Source organism: Buteo buteo, chromosome 19 (assembly GCF_964188355.1).
Source record: "Buteo buteo chromosome 19, bButBut1.hap1.1, whole genome shotgun sequence".
In the NCBI taxonomy this organism is placed as follows: domain Eukaryota; kingdom Metazoa; phylum Chordata; class Aves; order Accipitriformes; family Accipitridae; genus Buteo; species Buteo buteo.
Genome location: NC_134189.1, coordinates 15,226,694 through 15,252,034, shown reverse-complemented (window position 1 = coordinate 15,252,034; position 25,341 = coordinate 15,226,694). Strand labels below are relative to the sequence as shown.

Genomic DNA, 25,341 nt, shown 5'->3' with positions numbered 1-25,341 from the left:
CTTACCAAATGCCTGTATCTAAAGAGCCAGATTTGTCTTCTGTAGTGCTAACAAGAAATCCCAGGTCTGTTGAAATGTAAGACCAACTGTCTATTGACTTCAGAAAGGCAGAAACTTAACCGTGTGAGTCTTTTATTAATAACCTCTCTTTACTTCAATTTAAAAAAGAATAATTTTAGGAATGCAACCAAGATATGCCTCTGGTAGGGAGATGAAGGGTTTATATATGTATATATATCTGCCAGTGTAACTCTTATGTGCTCAAGTTTAGAAGTAGATCCAAGTTGAATATATGAAAACAACTTTTATAAAACCTGAGACTAATATAATTTGTTTCCTATTTCAAAATAAAACAAAATAAAAATGTTACTGCTTGGTTTTCAAATGAATAAACCTGATCCTTGCAGAGCGTGAAACCTAAACATTGTGGCAGGCAGAACCTAAAAGTAAAACAGATTTCATTGTTCACCCTGCGAGAAGTTGAAGCTGAGAAAAAGGCAAGAGTAAACATGGAAACAGTGACAAGTAAATAGCCACTGAAATCACCTTATTAACAGTTTGCTGTTAACAAACCAAGTCTGACATTAATGTACAGGACTGAAGAAGGTATAAACATTCAAAGGGCAGTAATAGTAATAATAATAAAAAAAACCCTATAGCAATTTTGAACTTCTGTGGCAATGAGATGGACAACTTCTAGACATCTGATTCAGATTTAGGAAACTTTGAATCAGTATAAGTAACATGAAATACATTTTGCAGTTCTATTGTCTTTCCATCAAGTTTCTGTCTGGTTTTTTTTTTTTTTTTTTATATCCTTCCCAGTTCTGGGGAGTGTTTTATCAGTCTGTGTAGGATTACTCTTCTACAATGGGGTTGTAGTGCAGCATTTTGAAGTGATATTGTTGAATATGATCTTTTAAGAAGTGTCTGACTTGTATACAAGTTGTGTGGAGGGGTCCATCTCTTTTGGCATTCTGCCAGTTTCAGGCAAAATGATGCAGCATCTTAGCCCATGAGACTGTGCGAAGAGATGGGCTTTTGTGTGGCAAATATGACAAATATGCCTGTGGTACATTGGTGGGGAGCACTGTACTTCTGGTGGTTCTGGAAGTAGTTTTGCATGGTATGTTTTGTGAAATGACGATTTCTGTTAGTCAAGAAAATTTCACAAATGTACATATAAACAGAACTGTTGTAGACTTAGACATCAGTGTGGTTTGGGGAGGGGGCTCAGTGTCCTCATGTAGGGTATCGGGTGTATATAATTTTTTAAAATTTATTTTAAATCCATTACTATTTCTAAACAGGGTTTGCAAAACCATCACACTAAATGATATGTCGTCTCTTAATGTTACCAGCAATGCTTTTCTTTTTGCCTTACAAAGAAGCTTTTTCCCTGTGGACTTACCTGTGAGCTCCTAAAAGGCAAAAGAAGGTAAAAGCTGAGCTGAATTTGGGGGGGTTTTGTTAGGTTTTTTGTTGTTGTTTTATTTTTCTTGCTAGAAGACATATATGACTGATTTAGGAACAAAATATTGTGATAAATAAACTGGCATTTGATGACTTCAAGGTTTTTCCTGTGCTGCTTTACCATCTCAACATGCTGCATCTCTTATCTCAATATTCTCAAACCTTGCTGGTGTGCATCGAGAGACTAGCATTGGGGGGAAAAAAAAAAAAGTTGATTACAGCTCCTTAGAATGCTATGGAAAAAATGACTTTAAAAAAATGGTCCAAAAAAACCCCTTTCAGGCTGTTATTACTAATTTCACAGAGCAGCAGTGGTTCTAGATCTGTTCAGGTGGGCAGTTCCACTCACTTTGAAGGGTGTGACTGTGCTTTTTTAAGACAAGGCTATGCCAAATTAATTGATTTTTTTTTTTTCTTATTATTAAGTAAGTCTGTCCATGCCGCACTTACTTGGATGAAATACAAGCAAAAAGAAAACTCACATTGGTTCAGGAAGTTTGTTTTGTGGTTCTTTGGACGAGGACATTCTGTCCTCTCTGGAAAACCAATACAAACAGCCTCTTGGCACAGACACAGTTCTTTGTGGACACCTTACTTTAAATTATCTCTCGGTTATTTTGCAAGATTAAGTATCGCAGTTCCTATTTCCTGGATAAATTCTGCTTTGTATAATTGTGCTTTCACTTTGTAAGTCACATCTGCAGAGGTAGTTGGGCAATACGATTAAATCTTCTAAACACTGAGACCTGTTGATGAAAGATACTGAATAACAGAAATGGTGATTATAAATTGTAGGATAGTAAACTTTGTTTATAAAATAGCACTTACTCAGAAGCAGTTATATCTCATTGTAGAAATGGTTATGTAAAAATGGGTTGTGTCATTGTTGGTGTTACTGAAAAAGAGCTGCAGAAGTACAGAGTAGCAGTAAAATATCCAGAACTGTGAGGGATTTTTCTTTATTGGGCAGTTGAGGAATTGTGTGTGAGTTCTGTAGAGAGATGTCCTTTTCCCTTTTAACTTTTTTTTTTTTAAAGGATATTATTAAGCTTCTCTGGGTTACTAAGGGAGTACAGAGGACAATGCATTTCATGTGCTTCTATTAGGCATTTCTTACATGTGAGAATCTGGTATGAGCTGCTGGAATTATAAATAAGAGCAGGGAAAGAAACGTGCACTGTGCAACCTTAATCAAACAGGGAGCAATCTCTAGTGCCCTCTTTTGATAATATATTCAGTGGAACCAATTAGGGCAGGATCTTAAGTGATGTTGATAGGTTATTGTGCTGATTCTTCAAGTGGCTGTAACTCCTACTGGCTTGGGCTCTGAAGGGAAATGGAAGATATCTTGCACCTTGTGGGAGGCAGTCCTACTTGTAGTGAGTAATATTCCCAGAGAATGATAAAAGCAGGACAAATCTCTGCTGTAACAGCTTTGAAGTGAGCTGAAGGTTTACACACACATTCAGATGTAATTTTTGAGAAAAAGCTAATTTTTTTATTAGAAAAAGAAAACACGCTGGAAACCCCCAACCTTGTGAACTTTCCATTTCCATACACTGAAATCCAAAGACTAAAGTGTTTTGATTGTCATGTCTGTCTTATCTTTCTAGCAAAGCCTTTTTCCTATAATTAAAAGGGCATCAATTTTTCTAATTGATGCCAAATCCAATCCAAGCCACCCATGCAATTATTTCACCCTTCCCTCCCCCTTCCATCATTATCTGATATTTTGTTTTCACAGTCATTATTCATTAACTGTGTTCATGTCCAGGGCTGCAAACAGTAAAATCACATTAGCGAGGAGGAGCTCTGAGATGCACCAGTGAAATCTGTTTTTTCCTTTTCTGTTTTACATTGTTTTCAGATGAGAATCCCAAAACCTGTCACAGATTTTGGAGATAAGGAGCTTGGAAACAATGAATGTGCTAGTGTTTGGTACTTCCTTTTTTTGGCAGAATTCTTTAGTTCTTCCGTACTACTGAGAAGAATTAATTTCTGCATAAGAAGCTACTGAATTCACAAGTTACTATTGGAAAAGAGGTGTAGTCCGTCCTCTTTTTTACATACATACGTATACATGTGTAGGTGTGTATATGTGTGTGCATGCAGCCAAGCCTGTTCCCCTGTCTCAGAGCTTTATAGATGACCCTGTTTTATGTAGAGGTAAATTTTGAGCATGTCCCTTTTTCCTCTTTAGTGTATCCTCAGGTGGCTGTGTCTGCCCCCTTGCCCTTCTGAGAGAGAGACCTACGCACAAAGGTCTCGCTGTGATTGCTCCCGAAGGCTTTTGGTCTGTTGCTTTTTCAGCGTTTGACCTTGGTTCCTCTGAAATCAATGGCAACCCTCTCACACTGACCCAGGGTATTGGCAAGCACTGAGTGTGCTGCTGACCATTACCTGGCTCTTAGAGTGCTCCACATGACTTGCACTCGTATTTCATTAAGATGACTGTCACCTTTGTCCATGTTTTGCAAGGGAGAAAACGGGCATGGAGGGGTAAAGAGGCCAGTGAGCTGGGAAAGGCTGAGGCTTGTGGCTGGGAAATGAGGTATGGACGGAAGGCAGCCCGTGCTGCCTTAACGTGTTGTGGCCATGTGTTGTCCTTTCTTCAACATGGGTTTCCTGGTCAGCAAGCCATCAATTGCCTATCTCCCCTTAAAATATTAGAATTTTAAGGTTTTGACAGAATTAGGTGATTAACAGATAAACCACCACTACAATCTGATCATATTAGTAAGCAACTCGATAAGATTGAGTATATAAACTAGCTCAATATACTACTTCCTAGATTAATATGCAACTACTGGATCAATTCAGATTGACTGAATTGACTTATTGCCCCTTGCCCTGTTACTGGATTGACTTGTTACTGCTTCTTCCTAATTCTGGTGCTATATCAAATCGATCTGTACTTTTTAATTATTTTTAATTGGATTTCTTATAAAATAGAAAACATCACTGCAGGGTTGGCCCTGTAAGGCAGTGGGAATAGAACCTTTCATAGAAGTCACAGAATTGGGATAATGTCAAAATGATGTCCCAAAGAGAGTAACTCATAAGAAAATTCAACTGTAGACAGGACAGGTTTGGCAAAATTTGCAGGACTGGTCAGCGCCTGGAATGGTGCAGCTGTGAAGCTGGAAGTGACTTGTGTGTGCAACCAGGTTACAACAAAGTGTTGTATATGATGAAAGAAATGAAACAGAAAAGGACTAAGCTTGTCCGAACACTTGAATGTCAGATTCAAAACTGAGGAGTGGCAAAAATTTGAGGGGAAAATGGGAGAATACCATAATTGTCACTTCCAAAACCCCCAGGGGCTGCGTGGGCGGCGCTTGCTTCCAGATTCCAGGGCTGCGAGGTGAGGAAGGGGCTCGGCTCTCACCGCTACCGCCGTCCTTGTGCTCGTCTAAGATTTTACAAAATGGGTTTACGAATGCGTTGCACTCTTGTTCCCTTTGGGTTTGCAGCCTTCTCAGCTCTGCTGAGCCTGTCAGGTCCATGGCTTTGTAAACTCCTCACCCCCCCCCTTGAAGAGGGATCCGGCCCCAAACTGTGCTTGAGAGCAGGGGTTAGGGTGGAGGTTGTCCAGGTATCCTGACTATGAGGTTCCCGTTAGCTGTACAGAGGAATTCTTTTTTGTATTTCTGGTATTTAGAAAGTTCACATTTGACAGTAGTGGAGGAACTCTAATCAGAAATGTACTTCTCCCTCTCATGCAGTAAGGAAAATCATGTTTTAAGAAGTCAGCGCTCAGCAAGTCTAACTGATTTTATAACGCACAGTGGAATTGCGAAGCTGAACCTGTTTCTTTTCTATTTTTTCAGTGATTTGTCCTGTTGGCCAGCTGCCTTCTGAGTGACTCTGGAGAGATGCCAGCCACTTGAGCTGAATCAAGCAGTGGCAGGGACAGCATCTACCCCAGCTGAAGTTTTAATCCCAGGCACGTGGCATTTGCACAAGCGGTCACTGGTGAGTTGTACCTAAGTGCAGCTTCTCTCTCTCTCTCTTTAACAACTGTCACCTTGTTGCAAACTCTTAAGTTTTTGCACGCAAAGACTTGCCTGCCTTGCTTGTTTTTCCCAGAAGGTGACTGATCCAGGTTACCAGCTAATCTTAGGAGATCCTTACTATTTGTTTGTAAGTTTATGGGTTATTTTTTCCTCTCCCTCCACTGAATCAGTAACATCCTGGTGAGGCCAAACTTCAAATCCGTAGCAGTTGGTGTGTTGTACTAGACGCTATCACTGTGCCTTTTTAATCAGAGGAGGTTTTGTACCCTCTGCCTTAGCGCTTTGTAGCCTGGAAATACAAGCTGTGGGGCTCTGATAACAGAAGTAGTGACTGGCTGCTGTCAGCGTGAGGATGATTAAAATTGTGTGTGTGTGTATGTGCGTGCTTGTTCACTCCCTTTCCAGCTGAATAGAAAATGAAACTCCCCAAAGCCTTTTATGTAAGTGCATGTTTTTTGTTTTTTTTTTCCTGTTTAAATCTCTGTGTGGCTGTGTGCAGACAAACTTCATTTCCAGCTTTCTTTTGAAGATGCTTTGTAAAGAAAAGTGTGTGCTTGTTTTGACCTCCGAATCATGATCCTGTCTTCAGTTCAATACTAGACATACCCTCTCTGCAAAAGATAATAGCTAGCAATTATTTTTTTTGAGGGGAAGGTGGTTTCCAGTCAGTTTCTCCCATCTGTGGTTTTCCTTGATAAAACAATGGCAATCTGCTTCTTCCAGCAGCTGAAATGCTGTGATTCTTTGACAGCAAATGTGTGGAGTGCTGCCTTGCACCTTGTAACACCCTGCTTTATTTAAGACTCTGTCATGCTGGGCTCACTGCTGTCTTCCCAGGAGTGTTGCACCAAGGAATTATTGATGAGATGCAGCCTGGTCTGCAAAGCACACGTTTGTTATTAAAAACAACATATGCGCCCTTAGCAATTGCTAATCATTGAAACATCTCTGTGAAATCTGGGGGAAGTAGCCCCTCTCTACATGGATAGAGTCCATTAAAGCATCGGCACGATACAACTCAGCATCAGATGCTGAATCCTCCTGTGAATTTCAGAGTTGAAGATTGGTGCTTTAAGCAAAATCACTTGAAGTTATCTTCTGGAGAAGGTAGAAGGAGCGCCCTGTAAGGATGGGTGCAGGAAGGGTAATACATGTCCTGGGCTCTTGTCTGACTCTTTCAGGTTTTCACCATGTTGTTAAGAGTGCTCGTTGGAATACTTGGCCAAAAACCTGGAGGTCAGTACTGTACTGAGCTGTATGTGCTAACTTGATTAGCAGTGGAGTTGCAAAATTACTCTGGCCTGAAAAATTATGAGGGTAATTCTGGCTTTATGCTGGAGGAGGCAAAGGCAGAACAAGGAACTCAAGTACATTATTTCAAGGTCCAGTAGTCTATTAAACCAGCCTAAACCAAGTATGTTTTAATTAACGGAAAGTTTGGAAAAACAAATTTGGTGCTGTTGTCAAGTATCCCTTGTATTTTTGCAAGTTGGAAAATACCTGTCCTTAAGTTCCCCTCATTCTCATTACTGCTGCTCTTCCCACTTCAGTTCAAGCATAACAGCTGCTATCTTGGGAACCGCTAAAGGTAGACGCAGTTCCTTCATACTGCTCGAGAACTCTGAACCCCAGCACTTAAATAATACAACAACTTTAGTACTAACTCCAGCAGCTGTGGAGGAGAAAGGTTCTAAAATTGTTGCAGTTGATTTTCTGGGTATGTAGAAATGGAGAAAACAAGGTAGTAATTAAAGTGATGTTTTTTATTTAAACTTGTTATTGCTCGGGTAGGTGTACTTTTTTCACGAGTAAGTATTTTCAATTGTTAAAAGTTAAGAGACCACAGATTTTCTAGAAGCCTAATAATTTCATGTAGGTAAAATTATTCTCTTACAGTGGAAGCATGCCTATGTCTCGGCCAGGAAGGTCCCCAATTTCAGGCTAGCTGCTGTCTGTCATATCTGTGGTCCCAGTCTGACCTACAAGCTTGAATGCCAGCATGGGGGAGAAGGCAAAAACCTTTGCTCTCTTGTAGAGTGGGTGGGAAAGCATGTCCATGTGGAAAGACTTCTTTTGAAACCCAAGATCATCAGGAAGGTACATTGAATATTCACTGCACAAATAAAGATTGAGTGAGCCAACGCCTTCTTATCACGTCAAGTAACGATTACATCATGACGTAAATCACCTTGTGCTATGAATACATCCAATTTGATGGGCTTGCCTATGGCTGCACTTAAGAAATGTGTGTGAGCTCAAATGCAGGTTTTTTTCTGTTTCTGAGGGTGCTTTAGTAATAGAGCAAAGAGCTTCAAGTGCAGTGTACGTGGAGAGTGTCCTGCACTTGGGATTAGCTGGTGTTTTGCACTTTGCTTTCCATCCCGCTCTATTGCTTTTTGCTACCTGCAAATGCAGTGTGCTCTTTTGAAACTGCAGTTTGAATCTCTATCTGTAACCTGAATTTTCTCACACTTTTTTTTGTTTTGATCCTTTTCTTTTTTTTGCATTTATAGTTCTTCATTATAGGCATCTTTTGGTGTCAGAGCGGTATACACCAAAGTGATTAGCTAATACAAATATTGCAGGATCAGGTAAATTAACCTCCTGTCCTAGATGTTTGTTTATGTTGCTGGGATGCTGAAACACACTGACAGAAATTGCAAACCATCATAAGCCTGCAAATGATTAATGGTCAGCTATCAATGATTATTTTGAAACTTAAGAAAAATGTTAGCTTAAGCAGTTGATATAAATCAAACCACTCTTATGTTAGTATACATTTTGCTTAGATCCATGGAATCACTGAAGCTAGATGGATATTTCTGGTGGTTTCACCACAGCAAAATTCAACTTATTTCTTGAAGGGAGTAAATGGGACTTAACCTTTGAGACTTTGTGTTATCTGCTCCAATCACCCATGTTTTCCATTAAAAAAATAAAATTCCTAGGAACCATTGGGGTTTTTTACTCCTGTATTTCAAAAAACACATGATTACCCAAACTTTTAAATCCTGAAGATAGGGGGGGCAGTCTCACATCAAGACCTGGCTGCTCAGATGGGGGATTTACTTTTGGAGAAATAGAGAAATCTGGGCATTTTGAGTATTGTCGTTGCACGTGGTATGGCTGCTGATGCCCATGTGCCCCGCTCTGCAGGCGAAGGATCAGTGTCACGAATGAGAGCCATGTTGCTTGCCGAGTGTTGACAGCCTGTCATTACAGACAGTGTTTTTTCCTCCTGGCTTGTAGTTGGAAAGGTTTAGAAATGATCATAATCTCTTTCCTCAGGTGACTCGGGGAAGCATTGGGGTTTGTTCCTTCCAGATTCAGGGAGAGAAGAGACATTCCGCTTTTTGTTTGTGCTGTGTTCACAATTATTTTACTGTCTCAGTTGGATTTTCTTAACGTATCCAGAATTATTAAGCTCCTGCGGAGTGAAAGAGGATGTGAAGAAAAAGGAGCGGCGAGGGGAGAGGAAGGAAGAAATGATAGTTAAACAGGTTGGGGTTTTTCTTGGTTTTAGGTGGGGTGGTTGTTTTACAGCAGCTATTCCTGGTATGTAGGGGGGGGTGTGAGGAAGGTGGGGTGACAGTGGGTACATGTGATAGAGTATGGTATTTCCTCAGCCGTGTGGCAAGAAGGAATTGGACATTGACCAGTTCTTCTCTCTCCTTTTAACCGAGGCTATAGGAGAATTTTTTTGTTTAATGCGTAAGTGCGGCCATTCTTTGCTCTGGGCATGCATGCTGGGCTGCTGAAAATTAGATTAGTAAATGCGATCCAATGACATCAAACCAAACCCAAGCAAACAAGCCCCAGTAGGGTGCGAGCAGAGAGCACCCTTCATCCTCAGTCTTCAGAGGAACAGGGCTGTTGGAACGGGTTTCCACCTTTGTTTTGAGAGGTTGCTGTGGTGATGAATAACCTTTGCAGAGGGCGTGTGAGCAAGAGTGCTCGCGTGCCTTGGCTCTTGCATATAAAACGATGCTGCCGAGCCCACGGCTCTTCGCCCCCGCAGCGGAGCGTATATCCTGGCAATGGTCACCTGCTCCCCAAAGTGAGTTAAATAACAAAACTGTTGTCTTGGAGCTAGTTATTGACGTTGTGTTAATCTACTGCTCAGTTCCTCACGTTGCTTTCGTACCGGGTAGCAGGAGGCTGGGTGATGGCAAAGCGGTAGCTTTTGTCCGTTGCGTGGAACGGGAGCTGCAGGGTAGCCGATACGTCGTCTTTGCACAAGCTTATGAGACCTGATCTTTCTCTTGTCACCTGCGCTTGAGGAAGGACAACAGGTAGAGAAATAAACTGACAAAGGTACACTGTAGAAAGAAAGAGGGAAATGCTATTATCTGAGAGGGCTTTCTTTTTTTTACCTACCATTGCAAAGATTACGTTTTCTACACTGAGGAAAAAACCTGGGGACCGTCTGTGGGTTAGTATTGTTTCTCCACTTATCAATAAATATTACAATAAATGATTGTTAAATTTACTGCAGCTCGAAATAGATTAGTATGTTTTTCATACAAAGATACAAAAATCTGATGTAACAACTACATATTGATACAAAAGTGATTGTGTGAAAATTAGAATATATGTATGAATATTCTACGTGAGACTTACGTGCTTTCTTCATGAAGTCGCGCTGTTACAAGTATAGTTTGATGGTACAGTTGTCTGAAGATGTTATAAATATCGCTTCTAGGTAATGAATTGCCTTCAAGAAAGTCTTGGAAACTTTATTTGGTTCCCCCCTGCTAGAAAACCCTAACAAGGGTTGGCAAGAATGAATTACCACCTGAGGTGCCTCACAGAGAATTTTCTTCCCTGCATATTACCCTTGTTCCCAATGTCTGTGAAGCTGCCCTGTGCATAACTTGTATGAAGTACTCTGGGAAAAACTGAGTCACTCAGAGATCATCCAGTGGCCATAACAAATACAGTGAAGTTTAAAATGTCTACTTTTGGTGTGTAATTCCTGAATGTAAAAAAAAAAAAAAAGTGTGAATTACTCAGTTCTGTGTCAGCTCCCCATCTTTTCAGAGACCATCACAATTGGTGGTTTCATTTGTGAGGTACTTTGAAGGTTGTCTGTTCTTGACTGCAGCCATACTGAAGGATCAAAGAGGAAGATGAAAATGTTTAAAAAGCAGTAAGGCCTCTCAGTATTTAAAGTGAAGGTGGCAAAGGCAGAGTGTGTGGCCCCCTTGCACGACTGATGGGACTTCTGGCTGAGTTAGAGCAGTTGGGGAAAATAATCTCCTCTCCCTCCAGCAATTTTTGAGACTTGTCATCCTGAAGTTTTCCCCAGCACAATTTAAACATGCTGTCAGCTCCCTTTAGGGGCTCACTTAGTTAAAATCACCTTCAGTAAGGAGTATTTAATTATGTCTTCTAATACCTTATTCAGGCTCCCCTCCTGGATTTTTGAGTATTTGAAGAATGCTGCTAATACAGTGGAGCCAGCATTTACAGGAATAAATTAATAGCAGTACCATAGCTGTGCTTTTTACATCTGACACGTTCTCCAAGGCTAACACTGCACCTCCCGTACTTCTTCAAATTCATTTGTTCTGTTTCAGTTCAGTCTTTTGAAATATTTCATGATGAATGAGTTCACTTTACAAGCCAGTGATCAGCAGCAGCTGTTCATAGTCATGCTTTAAATTGAATCCATCTGTCAGTGGGCTCTTTAAAGTGTGAGTTTCACATTGTCAGGAGACCTGATTACACCAGAGCACTGCCTGGGTGCTGTTTGCCAAAGAGAAAAGAAAAAAATCTAAACAAAGGGTGCTTGGATGGGCTCTGGGGTATCCTCGCGGTCTCATCTGTAGAGCTGTGATTTAGCCTTCTGAGAGGAGAGCACAGTGGCTACAAGCAGTACTTTTGCACCGACGTGCGGACAGGAGGTGTTCAGACGTAGGTTGAAATTAAGAGGTGACCTGCAGTAAGCTTTGTAGAAACCATATGCAGTGCTTGCTGCTTGGTTTTTAATCCTGACCCTTTGATAAACCTCATCACCAGCTCTTTACGTTTTTTGGTTGTAGCATTGGGTCAAATTAATGTTCTTCACAGAATGAGCTGAAAAGACATGGCTTATTCAAATCAGCAAAAGGAGACAACACTGCTTTTTTTTACCCCAGTACACATGCACCATTTCTTATTTTCATTTGTAACTAGGGGAGGGTGAAATGTGTCTGCTGAAGCTGTTCTGCAAACCGCGTTTAAGGGAACATTTGAGAGCAACAAATGGTCGTTTGCTGACTGCATTAGTTGTTCTCATAATTTTATGTGAAACTTTGGTCCGTAATGTTCTCTGTAAATTACATGCTGGATACAGAAACTAGCTGATTCATGGCCTGCAGCCCATTGGTCTTATCCACAGGTAAGTTCTCATGTTTTACTTCTCTCCAGTTTGTTCCTCACCAAGACTTTGTGGTGTGGACTGGACTTGTGCTGGGATGTGCGTGTAGCTCTATGGAAAAGCATTTTGCACCAGCAAAAGCTTATTCACCAGAGTACTGCCTGTTTACCCAAGTATGTCATTTTCATTATATCATTTCACTTTAGGGAAGAAGCCTTCCTTGGAGGAGCAGAACAGTGGTACGGCCTCCTTTGCCACTGCAAACCTCTTATTTTTGTAGTAGGAAGGCCAGGCTATATTTTATTTCTAGGCTCAGTCATGGTCTCCAACCGCAGAGACTACCCTTCGTCTGTGGTCAGATAAACGCTGTCTCAGCAGCCCACACCGCCCGCGGCAGCAGGAGACCTCACGCAGTGGGTGAAGTCCGTCCGTGTTTCTCTGCTATGAGCTTCTCGGTCTTGCTTTTGCCGTTTTAGTCTGCAAGCATCGCCGCTCAACAGTGCGGCTGCATCGCTGCTGCATTCCTAGTGTAGTGCCAAGCCAGCACTTTAATTAACGCTAAATTCAGTGCTGGCAGAAGCGTTGGGGGGCAGGGGTGGGGGGAGTACAACAAAACAGAACACCCAGACTGGCTTTGTGAGCTTGTGTATTATGTCAGCCAAAGCTAGTACGGTGTGTTTGAAATGAAGTGTCCGTTGTCCTATGGTAAGAGAAGAACCTCTTAGCTTTTTTTTTAACATATAGAAAGCAGCACTGTGTATACTAGAGCCAGTTATTGCTGTGTACCTGATAAATACAGATTTTTTTTTTTTTTTTTCAAATGGAGGCTCATTAACGTGTTCCACACAGAGATGGTGAGAACTGCACATTGAGTGAAGAGATTGATTGATGTTGGCTTGTGTTAAGAAAATATGGCTGACAGAAGGAGTCAATACATGCTCTTTTTTTTCTGTAGAGTACGTTGGTTTTCCTGCATGTGTTTAACCAGGGAACTTAGCAGGGGAATGCCATCGCTTAATAGCTGACAGTATCCTGTTATCTTCCTTAAAAATACTTAATAGAGTTAAAATACAGTTATTGTTAAGATGTGGCACTCATTTGAATGCCCACTTGGGACTTTGGATTATAAACATGCAGTATCTGTAAATTAGCTGCAGACACAGAGTAAGTATTTGGTCCTTCACCATTTAAACTAACAAGCAGTAAAAGCTGTGCACCAGTGAGCACGTGAAAAGCCGTGTTCTGCAGACCCGTAGATGAATGTGTCCCTCCACGCTGGGAGCGCTCAGACCTCTGAAAACTGCCGGGTTCTGATTTCAACTTTTCAAACTTCACAAGTTGGGCCTGAACGGAGGGATTTGGCAGGAGAGGAAAATGGAAAGCTCTTCTTTCCCTTCCCACATAGAGAAATGGAGGTGAGCACGGAGAGGACACTGAAGGGACGGCGTCCCGCAGCTGGAGGAGCCGTGCGGTGCGACGTCTCCGTGAAGAAGCTCGGAGGGTCTGAGCGCAGCATCAGCCCGCTCGGCTCCCGCATCCTTCTCCGACATCAGTGTGAGCAGGCAGGGTATGGCAAGCCCACCGCTGCGTGGGTATTTGAAGAGGCAGCATCTCTATCTAAGGCGATTATAATGAAATTCTCAATACCTTGTCTAGGCTGTACAGATGATTAAGGATGAAATGATTGATTTTAAAACCCAGGTTCTTTTCCTTCAGCTTTTACAAATGTTTGGAAAAAATCAGCTTTTTGGCACCATGGTATGCTTTAAGCAGAAAAGCTGATTGGTGTTTGGGTACTCTGCATCTTTGGTTTCTCACTTGAAACTAGATGAATAATATATATTTTGTGAATATCTGTGAAAACACGTTTAAAGTTTATAACGCTGAGATAAATTCATAGCATGAGCAGTATGATTAGTGCTGTGTAAAATTTTAAGTTCTCATTTGTATTTTCATGAGTAGTTGTGAGTAATTCTAGTATCTGGTTTAATTTTTATCAGGTGTGCACAGATATCTTGTTTCTGGGAATGGGGTAAGGAACAGACAGCACTGACTGAAGAGTTTTGTAATCTCTGTTACTTGCTGCAATTCTTGGTGAGGGTCTGAAACTGTAATGGCTCAGCCAATGAGGATGTGATGGGCAGCAAAACATTTTGAAATTGCTAGCAACCCAATTTTCATGTAGTACATCTTAGGAAGTAATCCTGTGTCAGCATTATTACAGCTCCTCAGTTTATTTTGTAGCTATTACTGCAGAAGCTGAAATACTCTTTGCTGTCATTTGGAGAGGGAAATTTCTTCCATTTTATTATTTATTTAGACATTCTATATGGAAGATCTGTTGATGTATAGAAAATGTAAAACTATGAAAATGTTTACTATAGTATATTCTTGCCATTATCTTTACCGACAAAATTTCTTAATGCAGCCTAGGTTATAAGTGGGAGAGTTTAGTTTTTTTTGGAATTCCTTTCAGTAAGCGAGGTGGAATACAGCCCGCTGTAAGCCATGCATAATTTCATACTCTTATCTACTGCATCTGGGAAGATTTGTTTAGAGGGAAAAGTAAAAGGCTGCTTTGTGCTAATTCAGAGACAGTGTTCTCTGAAAGCACCGTATAGTAGTATACTGTGTAACCAAATAGCATCTGTCATAAGTAGCAGTGAGCTAAAGGTTACATTTGTTTCCAAACGTAAGTATCCAATATTAAGTCCATATTGGATACTTAACTACCAAATTCATTTACCTGGAGCCAATTTACTTTCATCTCCTCCATAGTCAAACACTGCTGTGATAAAGTTGTAGCGTGTGAAATTTCACTGGGCCATATGAAATTTCCTTTTTTGGTGGCATGACTGTTTTGGGTGTGCAGAAAAGCCACTGCAGACTGCCACTGCACTGAAATCCTCAACAGCCAGCTAAATATTGAGCTGTAGCTGTGCTTGTGATGGTGTGTATGTCTTTTTTTTAAAAAGACGCAAAACTGTGTCCATTTCCTCTATACCTACCATCTGCTTTCTTGCGTTTGTGGGCAGTACATCTTAACTAGGTAGCTGCCTTAGGAATTATCTGTTGTGGTGTTTTTTTGTTGTTGTTTTTTTTTTTTTTTTAAGGAGAGGAACGCGTGCTTGTCGTAGCTGGCGTTGTGCCGCTTGCTGTTCTCCTCTTTGCAATTGCCCATTCAAACACATGTTCTAGTCAGTAACAAAGGGCATGGGTGGCTGAATCATACTCTGCGATTTCAAAGAATAGCCACGTTCCTGCTGGCATAATTTACATTTCACTCCTCAGTTACCCTACAGTTAGGTCAAGGCAAACCTGCAATACTGGCTTTTGTGGCACAGGCCACTCTGTTTGAAGCTGCGTATGTGGCAAGGCATCGTACTTATTACCAAGCTCCCAATATCCACCTGATTTCATCCCTGTCGGTGTTCTTTCTGTGACTTAATCAAGAGCCCTTGCTAATGTACCATAGCTCTTACACAGGCCATGCAACGTGTGCCTCGTGTAACACAAGGCTGCATCTATGTTGTGTCTTCTGTGGCTAAATGGCATTTTAAGCAAACAGGAGACTGCTGTGCTTTCTTGGTAGACTTAATTGCTGATAAATAGGGATCTGATTCAGCTGACAGATTACACAGTATTGATATGTTTCTATCAAATTGTGTCGAGTAGGGTTATGTGCTCCCCAGAGAGCTTTAGGAACCTGTGAATTTTGGCATCTGCCTTTTTAGAGGAAGGTGCAGCTGGTTGCAACTAGTAATTTCTGTAATAGAGGTGAAGTGCAGAAGAATATGCTCTGTATAGCAAATAAGGAAATACAAATTCTTTCTGTGAAAAGGAAGAGTAAAGTTCAGGATACTGGCAAGATGTCAATACACCTGTACAGTTTTATCACATTGAACTGCAAGCACTAGTTGAAGGTTTCAGTCTTTAAAGAGGAAGGGTATCAGTCTTTCTTCAGTTTTCGTGCTGATCCCTCTGCAGGGTGAGGAAGGGACTTTGTCTAAAATTCTTAGTGAAGGTCACAAAGATCACCTGCTTTATGTTGTGGTCAACCATGGAACACTGGCTGCTAACAGATGCAAAATATTAAAGCAAATGGATCAAACACATGAGTCACTATGGTTGTGTTTTGCAAAGATGGGCTCATTTTTTCTTATTTCTTGTCCCATTGCTTTTCTCTTTTAAATAAAGCCATTGACTTTTCCTTCTTGAGTAAATGAATTTTTCATACAGTTCTTACAAACCTTTTCTGTATGCTTAAAAAAAAAAGAAGACTTTTTCTTCTACAGCTGCTAAATTGTTTGTCATGCTTCTTATTCTTGTTCAGAGAAGAGAAGGTCTAAAGAAATTCAGAACAGAACTCTTTCTACTTATTTATTATTGTTGCTTTTCTTCTTAAAAACAAAACAAAGTGGGGAAAAAAGTCTTTCTACCATGGGACCATTTCGAAAACTAGTGTCTCATTTGAAACTAGTTCATTGCTTAATGGATTTTGTTATCTGGAAAAAAAAAAATTAGAAAAATCTTCCTCTGTGCTGTCATCGAAGGTGGTTAGAGTGACATTGCTCATCTTCACTCATAAGGATGTATTTTTTTTCCCATCACTTAAACATTTTCAGTTAAACATGCTTTTTAAATTCATTATTGGTATGAAAAATACACTTAGTCAAGCAGCTGTAAGCCATAGTCCCCTTTCCCTGCTCCCTTCCCTCAGTTAGTTTCTCCTTTCTGTACTTCTCAGTGCTCCATCTGCAGGGGGTGAGGGGGAATCATTTTCTCTGCTCTCTCTCCACTGAGCTTATTTCCATTCTTTGCTGGCAAAGAAACTCTTATTATTGAACTAGCAAAACCTTTCAGGTGCTGTTTATATCTGATTTTAGAGATTAGGTTTGCTCCCATAGGTGATTGTAAGTGGGAGGAGTTCCTGAAATCTGTTGCTACTCTGATGCTCCAGCTTTCATTTGAACAGCTGCTGTCTGCTCCGGGTTTTTCCTCAGAATGATGCAGGTGAACTCACTTCCCGGGTGTTTTTAACTAACCTTCTAGTCTCCTGGCTTGGTACCCAAGACCTGGGTGGCCTGGCAAAGCAAAGCTTTGGGGGGTGTGTGTCCTGTGAGTTTCTGTTGTGTCCAGGATACGCGCAGCCTGTTGCTTGGTGTTCTGAATCGTTCCATGCTCAGGTGTTAGGTGCTGCGTTTGCTATTGAAATAACAGAGCGTGACTGTGTGTCATCAATAGAAAATGTGAGATGAACTTTGTGGTGTATGAAGGAAACCGTAGGAATGGTATCAAATTATATATTGCTCCTGATGCTCACAAAAAATCTCTGTAGAAAACCCTTTGATAAGTTTGGTAGGGATTGAATAGGTACAGTTGGAATGTTATGGGGTTCTGGCATAATACATGTTAGTGATTTTCTGTGCTCAGTTTTTATTATCATTAATGGTGTTCCAAAATATATGAATTGGGATTTTTCAGAGGAGACTGGAAGACATAATCCTGCAAGTAGTATTCATGTCACTAGGAATTCTCACTGTTCTTCATTCTGCTTTGTACATTTAGATCTCTTTTTTTCTTTATTCTTTCAAGTTGCATGCTTAAAAAATGGCAATAAGTAGGCAAGCGTGCCTTTTAAAACTCCTTATTGTTTATAGTATCACAGCATAATAAAATTGACCGTGGTCCTAGGGGCTTTGAAAAGACTGCAGTAATTGTCTATATATTTGCCTTGTAAAGCTACCTTCTTTGCATTGAAATGTGCTGTGATTTAGTGTTTTGTTGATATTAAATTCTTGATTTCTTTAGTTAAACTACAGTGAGTAGCCATACTTTGATTCTCTTCTTCCCTTTTACAATGGCATTCGTTGTTGTGAAATTATACTGCAATGGATAGATGTTGCACTGAAACAAGGTAACCATTTACTTAATAAATAAAAGAATTCTTGGTTAACGCCCTTGGAAAACATAATGAGGAACTTCATACAATGCTTAACTCATAAAGATGATGACACCTTTTTGCTGATATGCAAAGTTATTTGTCATTTAGGGAAGAGGTAAAGCAGCATCTTGAGTGTCAGTACTGTCTGGCTGTGTCTTAAATTTTTTTTTTTTTTGAGGTGGAGCTTTAAAAGAATGTATTATTAACTATGAAAGAATGTGTTATTTACTGTTTGAGGATTTTAATGATTTCGGTTGTCATTTGTCAAAGTACATACCTAAATTAGTGCATAGTGTACAACATTGATAAATCTTGGACTGTTGACCCTTTAAGCATTTATAGATTGTCAGCGGGGAAGTATCTTGTAAAAGAAGATTTTTTTGAGAATTTAAAGCATTCATATCACCCATCTTTGTAGACTTTCAGAATCTCATTCCTCTGAGATGATAAAAGTATGATTGTCACAATAATCTTAGGCTTCATTTGAAGTTATTTTCCTGACACCAACTACAAGGTTTACACACTTGTGTCTTATTTTGTTGATAAAATAGTGTCCAGCTCAGGTTGATCTCAGCTGTGAGTACACAGTCTTAATCCTAAGGATTTCCTTTCTAAGCGTTAGGATTTTGTCCCAAAAGTTATGAAGCGTATTGCTTCTAACAACTTTCAGCATATAGTTAAGGCTTAGAGGTAATGTGCAGTCTTGGAAGCAGGTACTGCAGTAGAAGACTTAAATTTTTGAGTTTTGTATTGCAAGAAAGAACTTGGCTTAAATCTGATCTGGATTTTTTTCTTTTTTTTTTTTTTTTTTTTACTGGTGGATATATCATTTGTAGTCAAACTGAAATTGTTTTTGAGTAGTGAAGAATGGCTTGTTCTGAGTGCTGTTCCAGAATAAAATAATGTTTCCGTGCTAAATTTCACCCTGAATTGTCATAACCATTGAGAGAGGAGCTCCAGTGCCAGCCTGTGGTGACAGCAGGCAGGAACCTTCCTGGTTTTAGAGGCTGGGAAAAGGAGTCATTGAGACGTGAATCAGTGAGGGTCCACAGTGAATCCAGTTAAGGGAGAGAATGAGATACATCTTTCTTGAGATGTTATTTTCTTTACAGGCAATAACCTGTTTACGGATGATGTGTGCACGTGGGACTGGGACATCTCCAAGGTGGCAACAAGTAGTATTGTTGCCTCTGGTCCAGGAGAAGTCCTGAAGCGATGTCTGCACTTTTGTTGAGCTGCGCCCGTGGCGCGTGTGACGCTCGCTGTTGCTGCAGGAGCAGCTTCTGTCTCAGCTCAGAGCAAATCAAGTGTCAGCAGGACCGAGCGGGAAGTAGGAATGTGCAGGGCCTTTTCTCTGAGGGCTCTTCTGTTAGCCTAACAGATTATTCAGATGTTTTCCTGTTGATTTAGTGCAGTCACTAGTTTCAGCTGTAACCTTTAAGGAGGACATAAGTCTGTCAATAGATACTGAAGACAGCTGTGAATTTGGGAGGAGGGAAGAGGAGCTCTTTTTAAGAGGTGGAGTGGAGACATGGCCCTCCTGGGACAGGGGAAGGAGGGAGGTAAGAGGACGTGCCCTTTGGAAAGGAGCGTAAGGTCAGTTTGGATGAGCGTGGGACCGGGCAGGCGTTGTCGTCCCTTGCAGCGCCCACGGGTCTGCTCCCTGCACAGCCGTCGTCTCCCCTCATCCATGTCTGCGGGTGTTATTGCACTCACGGCAGAATGCAAATCCTACACAAGGAGTGGGGAGATACAGTGTGAGGGAGAACTTTTACTGGAGAAAAAGGAAGGGGAAAAATACACCCCAAATGCTGGCCCTCTCCCCAGAACAAGGAGCGCGGGAGGGGCGCGTGGGGGTACAGGCATCATGTGCCTGGTATGGGGGCCGGTCTCTCAACCCAGGACCCCAAGTAGTTTTCACTCTTTCCTTCCGTTTCAATGATATTGATAAATAGTTGTGAGCAATGCGGATAACGACTAGGGAGCTACATGTTGGTTTTCATTTTGCTGTGTCCGTGACGGTGACAAAGATGACTTTGAGATCAGGAATTTCTTGGCAGCTTAATTAAAGGTCCTGTTGACTTTTACCTTGACTGCCTTTCACCCATCCCTACGGCAGTACTTGGAAAATGCCCTTTGCCAGCTGGTATCTAAGTTTTTAATTTGAGCTGAGGAAAAAAACCAACTCATTTCTCCCACGCTCTTACTTTGAACCACATAACATGGGCGACGCAGAGAGTTTTGCACCTACCCAGGCTTCCTAAATCTCCCGCAGGTGAGCGGGGGGTAGCCTGCTCCTCCTGCCTGCGACCCTCCCCTGGGGGGCATGGGTGGGTGGTGATTTGGGCAGCCTGCTGCCGCCCAGGGCTCAGCTGATTGCTTCTGCCTGTTGCTTGTTCCTGGCTCTTAATGACATCAACTGGGAAGAAGATCAAGAACTTAAAAGTAGGAAGAGAGCAGCTGCCCATCCCATAGAGACCAGGAAGGGGCTTCTGGTCCCAGAGCAGGAGATACAATTCAGTGGATCCGGGTACGTTTGCTCTTAATTTACTGTTTGTTGCTTATGTTTCTGCAGTAAGCTTTGCCTTTTTTTTTTTTCTTTCCTAAGTGGAAATGGTTGAATTAAAGTACTTATCAATACATTCTTGAGCAATATGAAAAGCCTAAGGCCAAGGTAACTTATGACACCATGTTCAGCCTATATCTTGCTGTATTCCAATAATAGAAACTCCAGAATGTATGAAACACTTTGTACTCTGATCTCGTGAACTGCAGACAGGGTTATGGCTGGTCCACTTATCTGTAATCATGCTGTCTTTGGCTCAGTCATTTTCATAATGAGAAAGTTGAAAATTGTGGGTTTTTTTAAATTTTTTTTTTGTTTTTAAGTTCTCTTGCTGAACTTTGAGGACTGTTTTCTGAAGTATATAGTGTTTACAGTGGAGGAAACATGGGTGTTAATTTTGTAAAGCTACCAACCATTGCTTTCTTTTCACACAACTAAATTGCCAAAGAGGACAGCAAAAAAGGGTGCTACAGGATAGGAGAAAATCATGCTCAAGTTTTGAGCAATGGTTTGGTTTAGGAGCTGTATGATTGGGCAGCCCAGAGATTGGGGGTTTGAGAGTCCCTTTATGCTCTGTGGTTATTGTCGCAGGGCAGTGACTCACAGATGTAAATGTCAGGCCGCACCTATATTGTCACCGGCTTTGGTCCTGCTGGGGATGAAGAGAGGAGCAAGTTGGGACGGAGTGCCAGGCTGTTTGCTCTGGAAGGGGGGCTGGAGGGGGGTGGGACAGAGGGAAGCTCCCAAGTATCCGCTCCCCTTTTCCTAGGAGGGAAGGTGGCAAATGGGGCAGGAACCGCTCGCCACCTGGAATCAGCCCGTGAGAAATTAGTGGAGCCACACTGAGCTGAACTGCAGTGTTACTCCGCTGTTTTGGCATTACCTCTTTTAATTGCACTAGTCTTTAAATAGGGGGGTTTTTTTAGTAATATTTTTTCCCAAGCACACGATCCTGCCTTTTGACCAGTTTGGCTTCTCGGTTCATTTGCTAGAGGCACTAATTTCATCCTTCAGATGTCAGTGTGCTGTTGGATATTAATGTTTGACCTTTAGAATTAGTCTTCTAATTAAGGAGTGGGTTGACCACATAGTCTGTGTTTGACCACATTGCTAAGAAATAACTTTGTAAATACTAATGATGCTAAATACAGACCATTTGAAGTCCTAGTGCTTGCAGAAGCAGCTGCAACTTTTTTTGCCCTCCCATGTTCAGCCAGCCCCAGGAATGAATACTTTGATTCAGCATAAGTGGCTTTTTGCTCAAACTGCTTATACTCAAAACCTAGTTGAAACTACACAGGAGAGACTTGAGCCCATTTCCCCCCCCCCCCAATTTGTTTCACAGTCTGCTTTTCATGATATGTTGTTTGGTTTTTTTTTTTAAGAGTTGATGTGACAAAAAATATTGTTATAGAATGATATGTCTTCAGGAGATCCTGTATTAGCATTTAGAGAACATTATTAATGTTTGAATTCTGAATTAAAAACATAGTGATACTGAAGTTGGAGGTTTTAATAGAATAAGTTAAGTTGATATTAATAGGAAATGTTTTAAAGATACAAATCATGCTTTCCACTTCAAGTTAAATCCTAATATGGCTTATTGTGACCTTATTTTTTTTCTTAAAATTTGTAAATGGCCTGAATGTCCCCCAAAATTTTAGGAAAAAAATTGTGCTTAGTCACCTCCCCTATACTGGTACTTTGGGTTTGTTTTGCACAGTTCAGTATGTTTAATATTGTTGCTTTAATATTTTATCTTACAACATTTGTGTTAAATGGTTTAAAAGAGTATTAATATTTTAACATATCAGTATATCTATTAAATTGCAAACAACCCTGCTTGATGTTTTTGAGAGGATTTTTAGAAATTTTCTATGTATTTTTAAAATGCTCTGAATCTTTAACAGCTATGTGCTGTGCATACTGAGTCCATGTTAAAGGATTCCCGGTTGCAGCTCCCCTGTGTCTGGCTGCCTTTTAACACGAATTCAGAGTACTAGCTGTGCATAGGCTACAGCAGCTTGGTGAGTAGTGATGACTACTTCAGATACAATACTGATGGCTGTCCTACTTTTGGATTTATCCTATCCCTCAATTTCCTTCTCTGCAGCACCCAGCCTCCCCTCCTCCTTTCCTGAAAAAGACGATGTCAATGCCTCTATATTTTTAAAATATTGTGTATCTTCCTTTTGTGCAAAGGAGTACTACTCTGAGTTCATCAGACTTAACTGAAACAAAGTTACTTTTTACACGAGTGGTTTTAATTATTTTGCTTTAGAAAGAGAACTTTGGTTTATTTTAGCATGTGTATTTATTTACTCTGCACTGTTAAAGCTCTTGCCCAGCTTCCAAAGACGTGAACATGAGCTAAGGGGATGCTTTCAAGTAGCTAAATAGTAATTGGGACCTGAACAAATGGAAAAACTACGTTCTTGTATCTTTTTTTAAATTTTTTTCTCTTTCTGAAAGCTAACATTTTCCTTCTTGTTACCATGCTTTGTGTTCTGGGATTTACATTGGTATGGTATTGAAGAACACTTGCTTCAAGCTCATGGAGTTTGAATTCCTTTCAATAAGTAATTAAAGAGAGTGAAGCAGGAAAAACTAGATTTAACAATTTGATCTCTTTTTGGTTTATTTTTCTTTTTTCAATCACAAAACACTGAGAAAGGAAGGCTTTGGGTAATAGCAGCTATGAGTCGGAGAGATTAATATGCTCCTGAAGATGCTTTGGAGTGGCTGTACAGTAGGGATGCTAGTCCATATTTTGCTTCCTCATTATAAACATTTTTGTTTCAAAACAAATCCTTTTTATAAGGATTACAAAAGCACTCCTAGAATCAAAATGCACAAGGAACTAGGATTCACCAGAATAAGTGTTAATGTTTAGATATTCACCAAGAACAAATCAGGTACCATTTAACATCTTAGTGTGTCTTTATAGTTATTTAACTTCTGATGCTACTAGCTAAGTGCTTGTTTTAATAAAAGGGCTGTAATGAGCATTTGTTTACTTTTATTCTGAACTATCTCATTGTACTATGGTTTCTGATTTATTTTTATTTAAATAAAACACCTTAACTTTATGATACAAAGATTATTTTACAGTATCCCGCATGGATTTTTGTAGAGATTCATTGGTTTAATGCTATCTAAAACTGAGTGATTATAGTACATTTAAGCTGGTGCTGCCATCCATCTGCTCCTGCTTAGTCCTTAAAAATTCTGCTCTGTCAAAGGTATCAGCGGTTTCAGCTCTGCCATCAGCAACATCTGCCTGCCTGAGTTTTTCAGGTGGCTTGCATGCATCTAAATCCCTGTAGTTAGTAACTCACAAAATGTCAAGAGTACATAGCATTGGCTGGAGTCTTAAGCTACAAGTTGATATAAAAAGAGAAAACCAATGGTAAGGGAGACATTTGGTGATTACACTGGCTAAATAACTGAGCTTAGAGATAAATCCTTTGTGATGGGCCCTTAGCAGAGTTGGTTTGTACTGAAATAGAGGAGGGACGAGATGAGTAAGGGATGTGTAACAATGAAATGGGGCTCTGCCTCTTCCCTGCAAACCAGTGCTCCCAGCTGGGGCCAGGTTGGACTCTTTCCTTTGGTGGTCATACACCTCACCTTTGCTGTCCTTCAGTTTGTCAGTTCTTCTCCTAATTTAAGGTGAGTGAAGCTGGTGGAAACCACGTGAATGAAGATGCAGGACTACAGGCAAAATGAAGAGCACTGAGGAAGTCTGACTTGTAGCAGCCTCTCTAGGAGAAGGATTGAGTAGAGAGTCTTATGAATAAGTTTGCAAACTTATTAGTTTTTTTGTTTGAAATTTTTTTTAATATATATCAGTGTACTAGTTTTCCAGTCACCCGTTCTCTTCTCAGGAAAAACAGGGTATGCAAATGTAAGTTGTGATGAGAGGCGTGAAGAAACAAAACTAAATGCACCCTTTCTCCTCAGAGAGCTTCCTTTTTTTTTCTCCCATCTCTTTTTTCTTTTTTTCTTTGCTTGTAAAAAGAAACAGAAGATCTTTCTTCTCTTTAGAAGGAGAGACCTCCTTTCAGCACTGTATCAAAGTGCAGGGGGCTGTTAATCACTTACGCATTTTGAGTTGGAAGAAAAAAATCAGTCTGGTTATTCGCTTCTGTAATCAGTCAAGGAGATAACTCGGAGAACTGCAAGTGGGTTTTTTGTTCCTGTTTTTATCCAAATCAGGAGGGAGGGAAAAGTATTATAAGTTGGTGACAGCTTTAATGCACAGATGTGAATACTTTTTAACCATCATGTCATAGAAATCCCAGACACCTGTCCAAACATCAGGGTTAGCCTAGAAAACATACTGTTATTTATTTTGCTACCTGAGTTGTTAGTATCTACTGAAATCTGTTTGCAGCTGAGCTTAAATGTATTTTGATTCTGTTAGTACAAACAAATGCTTGAAAAAGCCAGAGCTATCACACTGCTTATGAATTGGGACACGTAGTTCTTTAACTTTTTAAACAGAAATACAAAATGAGAACATGGTAGCAGATCAGTGGATGTGTTAAATAGAGAAACTGCCTGTCCAGAGCCAAAGCTCTTTGTGAATCTGTTTGCAGTGATGTGGAGTGAGGGGGCCCTGTATACATTCAGCAATCACTTCTCCAAACCAGTCACTTTTGCAGAAAGGAATTCAGTTTCAAAGCCTTTTGCTGAAAAGTTTTCCTATTTCAAGATTGAAAATGCTTATATGAAACAGTTAAACAACCAAGGGCATGGTTTTCTTCCAGGGGAACAGAGGAAGCTTTAGCTTTGATGCCCATTAGCAGCAGCTCTTGTGCAGTTTGCGTGTGAGCTGTGTGGTCTGTGTGTCCATCCTCTCCCTGCCCCTCTCAGGGGTGCTGTGCCTGCTCAGGAGAGGCATTTGAGAGACTGCTCCCTGCTGTGATTCCTAGGTGAGGATGGATTGGTGGAACTTCAGGAAAAAAAGGTGGGTTTT

At 40.6% G+C, this 25,341-nt stretch overlaps 1 protein-coding gene across 5 annotated transcripts in view; it reads left to right on the top strand.

Moving 5' to 3' along the window:
• The window catches only part of EPS8 (EGFR pathway substrate 8, signaling adaptor), a 138,655-nt gene that overhangs the window by 29,156 nt on the left and 84,158 nt on the right, over nt 1-25,341 (top strand). For all 5 annotated transcript variants that reach the window (XM_075051311.1, XM_075051310.1, XM_075051314.1 and 2 more), the window contains exon 2: nt 5,304-5,448. The gene's annotated coding sequence lies outside the window, so the exon portion shown is untranslated. The remainder of the gene's footprint in view (nt 1-5,303; nt 5,449-25,341) is intronic.